We start from the raw sequence: 8,751 nt of genomic DNA, 5'->3' as shown, positions 1-8,751 counted from the left end.
AAGTCGCAGCAAAACCACGTTCAGATACCCATTCTGGGCAAAAACTCGTATTGCACAAATTGGGCCGTAATGGCAACTTCCCAATGAGGTAAGTGAACAAAACTCACGAGATGTGCAGGGACCATGCTAATCTTCTCTGTATCATTCCAATTTTAGTATATGTGCTGCCGAAGCGAGCACAACCCTAACCCTAACCCTAACCCTAACCCTAACCCTAACCCTAACCCTAACCCCATCTCTAACCCTAACCCTAACCCTAACCCTAACCCTAACCCTAACCCTAACCCTAACCCTAACCCTAACCCTAACCCTTACCTTAACCTTAACCCTAACCTTAACCCTAACCCTAACCCTAACCCTAACCCTAACCCTAACCCTAACCCTAACCCCTAACCCTAACCCTAACCCTAACCCTAACCCTAAACCGGAACCAAACCCTTACCCGGAACCTAACCCTAACCCGGAACCTAACCCTAAACCGGAACCTAACCCTAATCCGGAACCTAACCCTAACCCGGAACCTAACCATGTTAGGGTTAGGTAAATATAGAAAGCTCCATAAGTTGCCCCGAAACGACGTTCAGATACCCACTCCGGCAAAAATGCATATTGCGCAAAATATGCCGTAACGGCAGCTTCCCAATAGGGGAAGTGAACCAAACTATCCAGATGCACATGACAAGGTAGGAGAAATATAGAAAGCTCTGAAAGTTGCTCCAAAACCACGTTCAGTTACCCGTTCCTTGCAAAAACGCGTATTGCGCATAATGGGCCGTAACGGCAGCTTCCCAATAAGGGAAGTGAACCAAACTCACCATATGCACATAACTAGGTGGGGCAAATATAGAAACCTCCAAAAGTTACCCCGAAACTACGTTCAGATACCCCTTCTGGGCAAAAACGCATATTGCGCAAAATTGGGCCGTAACGGCAACTTCCCAATGAGGTAAGTGTACCAAATTACCAGATGCACATGACAAGGTAGGATAAATATAGAAAGCTCCAGAAGTTGCCCCAAAACCACATTCAGATACCCGTTCTGGGCAAAAACTCATGTTGCGCAAATTGGGCCGTCATGGCAACTTCCCAATGAGGTAAGTGAACCAAACTCACGAGATGCACATTACAAGGTGGGGCAAATATATAAAGCTCCATAAGTTGCTCCGAAACGACGTTCAGATACCCATTCCAAGAAAAACTCGTATTGTGCAAAACAGATGCGCAGGGGCCATGCTAATCTTCTCTGTATCGTTCCAATTTTATTATATGTGCTGCCAAAGCGAGCACTACCCTAACCCTAACCCTAACCCTAACCCTAACCCTAACCCTAACCCTAACCCTAACCCTAACCCTAACCCTAACCTTAACCCTAACCCTAACCCTAACCCTACCTTAACCCTAACCCTAACCCTAACCCTAACCCTTACCTTAACCCTAACCCTAACCCTAACCCTAACCCTAACCCTAACCCTAACCCTAACCCTAACCCTAACCCTAACCCTAACCCTAACCCTAACCCTAACCCTAACCCTAACCCTAACCCTAACCCTAACCTTAACCCTAACCCTAACCCTAACCCTACCTTAACCCTAACCCTAACCCTAACCCTTACCCTAACCCTAACCCTAACCCTAACCCTAACCCTAACCCTAACCCTAACCCTAACCCTAACAATAACCCGGAACCTAACCCTAGCCCTAACCCGGAACCTAACCCTAACCCGGAACCTAAACCTAACCCGGAACCTAAACCTAACCCGGAACCTAACCCAGAACCTAACCCGGAACCTAACCCAGAACATAACCCTAACCCGGAACCTAACCCTAACCCTAACCCTAACCCTAACTACGTTCATTTACCCGTTCCTGGCAAAAACGCATATTGCGCAAAATGGGCCATAAAGGCAGCTTCCCAATGAGGTAAGTGAACCAAACTATCCAGATGAACATGACAAGTTGGGACAAACATAGAAAGCTCCAAAAGTTGCCCCAAAACAACGTTCTAATACCCTTTTTTGCGGAAAACACGTATTGCGAAAATCGGCCGTAACGGCACCTTCCCAATGTGGTAAGTGAACCAAACTCACTAGATGAACAAGACAAGGTGGGACATATATAGAAAGTTCCAAAAGTTACACCAAAACCATGTTCAGATACCCGTTCTGGGCAAAAACGCGTATTGCGCAAATTGGGCCGTAACGGCATCTTCCCAATTAGGTAAGTGAACAAAACTCACCAGATGCACATGACAAGGTGGGGCAAATATAGACAGCTCCTAAAGTTACCCCAAAACCACGTTCAGATACCCGTTCTGGGCAAAAAATCGTACTTCGCAAATCGGGCCGTAAAAGCAGCTTCCCAATGAGGAAAGTCAACCAAACTCACCAGATGCACATGACAAGGTAGGAGAAATATAGAAAGCTGCAAAAGTTGCCCCAAAACCATGTTCAGTTACCCGTTCCTATCAAAAACGCGTATTGCGCAAAATGAGCTGTAACGGCATCTTCCCAATTAGGTAAGTGAACAAAACTCACCAGATGGACATGACAAGGTGGGGCAAATATAGACAGCTCCTAAAGTTACCCCAAAACCACGTTCAGATACCCATTCTCGGCAAAAAATCGTACTTCGCAAATCGGGCCGTAAAAGCAGCTTCCCAATGAGGAAAGTCAACCAAACTCACCAGATGCACATGACAAGGTAGGAGAAATATAGAAAGCTGCAAAAGTTGCCCCAAAACCACGTTCAGATACCCGTTCAGGGCAAAAACGCATATTGCGCGAATTGGGTCGTAAAAGCAGCTTCCCAATGAGGAAAGTGAACCAAACTCACCAGATGCACATGACAAGGTGGGACAAATATAGAAAGCTCCAAAAGTTGCCCCCAAACAACGTTCAGATACCCTTTCCTGGCAAAAACGCATATTGCGCAAATTGGGCCGTAACGGCACCTTCCCAATGAGGTAAGTGAACCAAACGCACCAGATGCACATGACAATTTGGGAAAAATATAGAAAGCTCCAAAAGTTGCCCCCAAACCACGTTCAAATACCCTTTTTTGCGGAAAATTCGTATTACGCAAAATGGGCCGTAACGACAGCTTCCCAATGAGGTAAGTGAACCAAACTAACCAGATGCACATGACAAGGTGGGACAAATATAGAAAGCTCCAAAAGTTGCCCCAAAACCACGTTCAGATACCCTTTCCTGGTAAAAACGCATATTGCGCAAATTGGGCCGTAACGGCACCTTCCCAATGAGGTAAGTGTACCAAACGCACCAGATGCACATGACAATTTGGGACAAATATAGAAAGCTCCAAAAGTTGCCCCAAAACCACGTTCTAACACCCTTTTTTGCGGAAAACGCGTATTGCGCAAAATGGGCCTTAACGACAGCTTCCGAATGAGGTAAGTGAACCAAACTCACCAGATGCACATGACAAGGTAGGAGAAATATAGAAAGCTCCAAAAGTTGCCCCCAAAACACGTTCAGTTACCCCGTTCCTGGCAAAAACGCTTATTGCGCAAAATGGGCCCTAACGGCAGCTTCCCAATGAGGTAAGTGAACCAAACTCAATAGATGCACAAGACAAGGTGGGACATATATAGAAAGCTCCAAAAGTTACCCCAAAACAACGTTCAGATACCCGTTCCGGTCAAAAACGTGTATTGCGTAAAATGGGCCGTAACGGCAGCTTCCCAATAAGGTAAGTGAACCAAACTCACCAGATGCACAAGACAAGTTGGGACAAGTACAGAAAGCTCAAAAAGTAGCCCCCAAACCACGTTCAGATCCCCTTTCCGGCAGAAAACGTCTATTGCGAAAATGGGCCGTAACGGCACCTTCCCAATAAGGGAAGTGAACCAAACTAACCATATTCCCATTACTAGGTGGGGCAAATATAGAAAGCTCCAAAAGTTACCCCAAAACTACGTTGAGATACCTGTGATGGGCAAAAACGCGTATTTCGCCAATTGGGCCGTAACGGCAACTTCCCAATGAGGTAAGTGAACCAAACTAACCAAATGCACATGACAAGGTAGGATAAATATAGAAAGCTCCAGAAGTTGCCAAAAAACCACATTCAGATACCCGTTCTGGGCAAAAACTCATGTTGCGCAAATTGGGCCGTCATGGCAACTTCCCAATGAGGTAAGTGAACCAAACTCACGAGATGCACATTACAAGGTGGGGCAAATATATAAAGCTCCATAAGTTGCCCCGAAACGACGTTCAGATACCCATTCTGAGAAAAACTCGTATTGTGCAAAACAGATGCGCAGGGGCCATGCTAATCTTCTCTGTATCGTTCCAATTTTAGTATATGTGCTGCCAAAGCGAGCACTACCCTAACCCTAACCCTAACCCTAACCCTAACCCTAACCCTAACCCTAACCCTAACCCTAACCCTAACCCTAACCCTAAACCTAACCCTAACCCTAACCCTAACCCTTACCTTAACCCTAACCCTAACCCTAACCCTAACCCTAACCCTAACACTAACACTAACCCTAACCCTTACCCTAACCCTAACCCTAACCCTAACAATAACCCGGAACCTAACCCTAACCCGGAACCTAAACCTAACCCGGAACCTAAACCTAAACCGGAACCTAACCCGGAACCTAACCCGGAACCTAACCCTAACCCGGAACCTAACCCGGAACCTAATCCTAACCCTAACCCTAACTACGTTCATTTACCCGTTCCTGGCAAAAACGCGTATTGCGCAAAATGGGCCATAACGGCAGCTTCCCAATGAGGTAAGTGAACCAAACTATCCAGATGCACATGACAAGTTGGGACAAACATAGAAAGCTCCAAAAGTTACCCCAAAACCATGTTCAGATACCCGTTCTGGGCAAAAACGCGTATTGCGCAAATTGGTCCGTAACGGCATCTTCCCAATTAGGTAAGTGAACAAAACGCACCAGATGCACATGACAAGGTGGGGCAAATATAGAAAGCTCCATAAGTTGCCGAGAAACGACGTTCAGACACCCATTCCGGCAAAAACTCGTATTGCGCAAAACGGGCCGTAACGGCACTTCCCAATAAGGTAAGCGAACCAAACTATCCAGATGCACATGACAAGTTGGGAAAAATATAGACAGCTCCAAAAGTTCCCCCAAAACCAAGTTCAGATACCCGTTCAGGGCAAAAACGCATATTGCGCAAATTGGGCCGTAAAAGCAGCTTCCCAATGAGGAAAGTGAACCAAACTCACCAGATGCACATGACAAGGTGGGACAAATATAGAAAGCTCCAAAAGTTGCCCCAAAACGACGTTCAGATACCCTTTCCTGGCAAAAACGCATATTGCGCAAATTGGGCCATAACGGCACCTTCCCAATGAGGTAAGTGAACCAAACGCACCAGATGCACATGACAATTTGGGAAAAATATAGAAAGCTCCAAAAGTTGCCCCAAAACCACGTTCAAATACCCTTTTTTGCGGAAAACGCGTATTACGCAAAATGGGCCGTAACGACAGCTTCCCAATGAGGTAAGTGAACCAAACTAACCAGATGCACATGACAAGGTAGGAGAAATATAGAAAGCTCCAAAAGTTGCCCCCAAACCACGTACAGTTACCCGTTCCTGGCAAAAACGCGTATTGCGCAAAATGGGCCTTAACGGCAGCTTCCCAATGAGGTAAGTGAACCAAACTCAATAGATGCACAAGACAAGGTGGGACATTTATAGAAAGCTCCAAGAGTTACCCCAAAACAACGTTCAGATTCCCATTCCTGTCAAAAACGTGTATTGCACAAAATGGGCCGTAACGGGAGCTTCCCAATGAGGTAAGTGAACCAAACTCACCAGATGCATATGACAAGTTGGGACAATTACTGAAAGCTTCCAAAGTTGCCCCCATACCACGCTCAGATACCATTTCCGCCAGAAAACGTGTATTGCGAAAATGGGCCGTAATGGCACCTTCCCAATGAGGTAAGTGAACCAAACTCACCAGATGCACATGACAAGGTAGGACAAATATAGAGAGCTCCAAAAGTTGCCCCAGAACCACGTTCAGTTACCCGTTCCTGGCAAAAACGCGTATTGCGCAAAATGAGCCGTAACGGCGCCTTCCCAATAAGGGAAGTGAACAAAACTCACCATATGCACATAACTAGGTGGGGCAAACATAGAAAGCTCCAAAAGTTACCCCAAAACCACGTTCAGATACCCGTGTTGGGCAAAAACGCGTATTGAGCAAATTGGGCAGTAACGGCAACTTCCCAATGAGGTAAGTGAACCAAACTCACCAAATGCACATGACAAGGTAGGACAAATATAGAAAGCTCCAAAAGTTGCCCCCAAACCACGTTCAGACACCCGTTCTGGTTAAAAATGTGTATTGCTCAAATTGGGCCGTAACAGCATCTTCCCAATGAGGTAAGTGAACCAAACTCACCAGATGCACATGACAAGGTGGGAGAAATATAGAAAGCTCCAAAAGTTGCCCCAAAACCACGTTAAGATACCCTTTCCTGTTAAAAACGCATATTGCGCAAATTGGGCCGTAACGGCACCTTCCCAATGAGGTAAGTGAACCAAACGCACCAGATGCACATGACAATTTGGGACAAATATAGAAAGCTCCAAAGTTGCCCCAAAACCACGTTCTAATACCCTTTTTTGCGGAAAACGCGTATTGCGCAAAATGGGCCTTAACGACAGCTTCCCAATGAGGTAAGTGAACCAAACTCACCAGATGCACATGACAAGGTAGGAGAAATATAGAAAGCTCCAAAAGTTACCCCAAAACCACGTTGAGATACCTGTGATGGGCAAAAACGCGTATTGCGCCAATTGGGCCATAACGGCAACTTCCCAATGAGGTAAGTGAACCAAACAAACCAAATGCACATGACAAGGTAGGACAAATATAAAAAGCTCCAAATGTTGCCCCAAAACCACGTTCAGATACACGTTCAGGGCAAAAACGCATATTGCGCAAATTGGGCCGTAAAAGCAGCTTCCCAATGAGGTAAGTGAACCAAAAGCACCAGATGCACATGACAAGGTGGGGCAAATAAAGAAAGCTACATAAGTTGCCCAGACACGATGTTCAGACACCCATTCCGGCAAAAACTTGTATTGCGCAAAACGGGCTGTAACGGCAGCTTCCCAATGAGGTAAGTGAACAAAATCCACCATATGCTCATAACTAGGTGGGGCAAACATAGAATGCACCAAAAGTTACCCCAAAACCACGTTCAGATACCCGTCCAGGGCAAAAAAGCGTATTGCGCAAATTGGGCCGTAACGGCAACTTCCCAATGAGGTAAGTGAACCAAACTCTCCAAATGCACATGACAAGGTAGGACAAATATAGAAAGCTCCAAAAGTTGCCCCCAAACCACGTTCAGATACCCGTTCTGGGCAAAAACGCGTACTGCGCAAATTGGGCCGTAACGGCAACTTCCTAATGAGGTAAGTGAAGCAAACTCACCAGATGCACATGACAAGGTGGGGCAAATATAGAAAGCTCCATAAATTGCCCCGAAACGACGTTCAGACACCCATTCCGGCAAAAACTCGTATTGCGCAAAACGGGACGTAACAGCAGCTTCCCATTGAGGTAAGTGAACCAAACTATCCAGATGCACATGACAAGTTAGTACAAATATAGACAGCTTCAAAAGTTCCCCCAAAACCACGTTCAGATACCCGTTCAGGGCAAAAACGCATATTGCGCAAAATGGGCCGTAAAAGCAGCTTCCAATGAGGAAAGTGAACCAAACTCACCAGATGCACATGACAAGGTGGGACAAATATAGAAAGCTCCAAAAGTTGCCCCAAAATGACGTTCAGATACCCTTCTCTGGCAAAAACGCGTACTGCGCAAATTGGGCCGTAACGGCAACTTCCCAATGAGGTAAGTGAACCAAACACACCAGATGCACATGACGATTTGGGACAAATATAGAAACCTCCAAAAGTTGCACCAAAACCACGTTCTAATACCCTTTTTTGCGGAAAACGCGTATTACGCAAAACCACGTTTAGTTACCCGTTCCTGGCAAAAACGCGTATTGTGCAAAATGGGGCTTAACGGCAGCTTCCCAATGAGGTAAGTGTACCAAACTCAATAGATGCACGAGATAAGGTGGGACATATATAGAAAGCTCCAAAAGTTACCCCAAAACCACGTTCAGATACCCGTTCCGGTCAAAAACGCGTATTGCGCAAAATGGGCCGTAACGGCAGCTTCCCAATGAGGTAAGTGATCCAAACTCAATAGATGCACATAACTAGGTGGGGCAAATATAGAAAGCAACAAAAGTTACCCTAAAACCACGTTCAGATACCTGTGCTGGGCAAAAATGCGTATTGCGCAAATTGGGCCGTAACGGCAACTTCCCAATGAGGTAAGTGAACCAAACTCACCAAATGCACATGACAACGTAGGACAAATATAGAAAGCTCCAAAAGTTGCCCCCAAACCACGTTCAGACACCCGTTCTGGGCAAAAACGCGTATTGCGCAAATTGGGCCGTAACGGTAACTTCCCAATGAGGAAAGTGAACCAAACTCACCAGATGCACATGACAATGTGGGACAAATATAGAAAGCTCCAAAAGTTGCCCCCAAAAAACGTTCAGATACCCTTTCCGGTCAAAAAAGTGCATTGCGCAAAATGAGCCGTAACGGCGGCTTCCCAAAGAGTTAAGTGAACCAAACTCACCAGATGCACATGACAAGGTAGGACAAATATAGAAAGCTCCAAAAGTTGCCCCAAA

The 8,751-nt window shown here is 45.9% G+C and overlaps 3 pseudogenes; all 3 read right to left on the bottom strand.

The window, feature by feature from the left end:
* Window positions 1-111: 111 nt before the first annotated feature.
* Window positions 112-180, bottom strand: LOC134412880 (U6 spliceosomal RNA; annotated as a pseudogene).
* Window positions 181-1,193: 1,013 nt separating this feature from the next.
* On the bottom strand, window positions 1,194-1,287 carry LOC134412845 (U6 spliceosomal RNA; annotated as a pseudogene).
* A 2,965-nt stretch (window positions 1,288-4,252) lies between these two features.
* Window positions 4,253-4,346, bottom strand: LOC134412849 (U6 spliceosomal RNA; annotated as a pseudogene).
* Window positions 4,347-8,751: the final 4,405 nt, after the last annotated feature.

The sequence above is a fragment of the Elgaria multicarinata genome, chromosome 22 (assembly GCF_023053635.1).
Source record: "Elgaria multicarinata webbii isolate HBS135686 ecotype San Diego chromosome 22, rElgMul1.1.pri, whole genome shotgun sequence".
Taxonomy (NCBI): Eukaryota; Metazoa; Chordata; class Lepidosauria; order Squamata; family Anguidae; genus Elgaria; species Elgaria multicarinata.
This window is presented reverse-complemented; position numbering and strand designations above follow the sequence as displayed.